This window comes from Siniperca chuatsi, linkage group LG5 (assembly GCF_020085105.1).
Source record: "Siniperca chuatsi isolate FFG_IHB_CAS linkage group LG5, ASM2008510v1, whole genome shotgun sequence".
In the NCBI taxonomy this organism is placed as follows: Eukaryota; Metazoa; Chordata; class Actinopteri; order Centrarchiformes; family Sinipercidae; genus Siniperca; species Siniperca chuatsi.
The window spans coordinates 12471323-12473632 of NC_058046.1; positions in this window are offsets into that span (position 1 = coordinate 12471323).

Below are 2310 nucleotides of genomic sequence, written 5' to 3' on the forward strand. Positions count from 1 at the left end.
GCCAGTTCTGTATTTTGTCACCTTCATCAAATATGCAAGCCCAGTGTGTGGCAAATTTTGTCTCCATGTTGGGTTTTATTAAGGTCAGAAGGAAAAAAATATTTAAAGGGAATTACACATTGGGGTCTGTCAAACCCCAATTAATAAGGAAGTAAAGCCAATGTCAACAAAAAGCATGGGTTAAAAGGTTATATTTATTTATCTATTTTCCCACTGTTAAAAAGAATATGTCACACACATGCAAACACACACACACACACACACACACACACACACACACGCACACACAACCAACACACACACATTTATGTACACAGGGAGATGAATACTTCAGTTATCTGTTTGTTGAGACTTATATTCTTACTGTAAGTCACATCCAGTGGCTCTGCATTGTATTTTTCCAAATGGCATTATGGTATACAATATATGAGGTCTTACATTTAACAACAACAACGACAAAATAAATAAACAGAATATTCCTTATACACAGACCTCCTGGCATATAGCAAAAATAAATTCAAGTTCTTCTTCAGAATGACAGATGAGAATATGAGAGGCAACATTTACTTTTGACCATTTTGGATCAAATACCAAACCTACTATTTACTCAGTGAATCAGCGGATGCAGACACATCACAGACTGGACTAGACAAAATTTTGATGGATGTCAGCTGGGACTGCTAGACTTCAAGTGAAAGTGGATATGTGACATTTACTTAAAGAGACTGCTCGCCGGCCAGTCACAGTGTTATGTAAATAGCACACCTGTCCGCTCGTTGACGTGCCTGGCTTATGAAAAATCTGTCTTTTAGGGTTGAAATATTGTATAAGCATAGCATTTGTGAGCCTATTCGCTAAGGAGGAGGGGGGTTGAACCTTATGTTTCACTTTTCAAAAAAACCCAGCCATCCCCAGCCTTAATAATATTTTCATTGGACCCTCCACTTGACTTTGAGAAAAACTGCAACACGCTCCCCACAATATCTTAAAAAATAAACTGAATTAATACAATTTATTTCACAATTAATAATTAAAATAAGGCAAAGCAGACTTGTAAGATGGTAGTAGTAATAATTTTCACTATATCCACCAATGCACACCTTACAAGTGGAGTTAATTTTTAGGTTTTAACAAACAACACAATCTCTATTGTAATGTTACTGCCACTGCCAATTTTTTTAATTTAATTAGTTATTACTGTCACTGAACAAATGAACATGCAGGGTCCCAGCTCTGTGGCTGTTGATAAATTGGAGCACCATATTTTCACCCCACACCCAGATTACAAATAATAAAATAATACAATTAAATAATAATAAAATATGAATCTACAGTGAAACAAAATAATGAAAGACCTCCCCTGCTCCCCCCAGAATTCAGACTATCCTCCTTTCACCAAAAAGAAAAACATAAGCAAAGAAATACATAACCCTTCCCCAATTCTGAACCCCTCGTCCTCCCTAATAATTTTACTACAGTCCCAAAGTCAAGTGAACATGAAGCAGTCTGCATTTATTTATTTTTTTCATGATTGACTGTTGTAAAAAAAACTTAGTTCTTGAATCATTATCTTGTAGTTCCATCAGTTAGTCAGCCCTTATAGTACCCATGACAGCACATGTGATTGACATATAATGACCTACAACCTAGTGGCAGCTGGTGGAACATTTGCCGCATCCAATCAATTTCAGCATCCCAGTATTTAATACAAAAAAGTGAAGGTATCTAAAAGGAATTACTACTTTGCACTTAAATATTTAACAATTTTAACAACAACATTATTCAAGCATAAAATAAAGCAATAAGTAACGTCAAGGCGTTATGTCAGTACATCTTATTTTGGTCACCCACACAGGCGAATTCAGTATAATATAAAACATGTAATAGAAAATGTTTATTTATTGAGATGCCCCTATGGACTTGTTTTGTTGGGGAAACCCATAGGGAGGTACAGATCTGGAGAATTAAACATGAAGTGCAGTTAGTGGTGTTAAGTTGCTATTCACTTGAATGGACACTTGAATGGCCATAAGCATGGGAGTCAAGTGCTCTGAGGTGTAGAGATAGTAAACTCCAGCAAACATCTGCTTCAAAACTGTATAACAATTAAATTCAATTTCAATTTTATTTATATAGCGCCAATTCATAACAGAAGTTATCTCATTGCACTTTTCCTATAGAGCAGGTCTAGACCGTACTCTTTATAATATTAATTACAGAGACCCAACAAATCCCATCATGAGCAAGCATTTGGCGACAGTGGCAAGGAAAAACTTCCTTTAAGAGGCAGAAACCTTGGACAGAACCAGA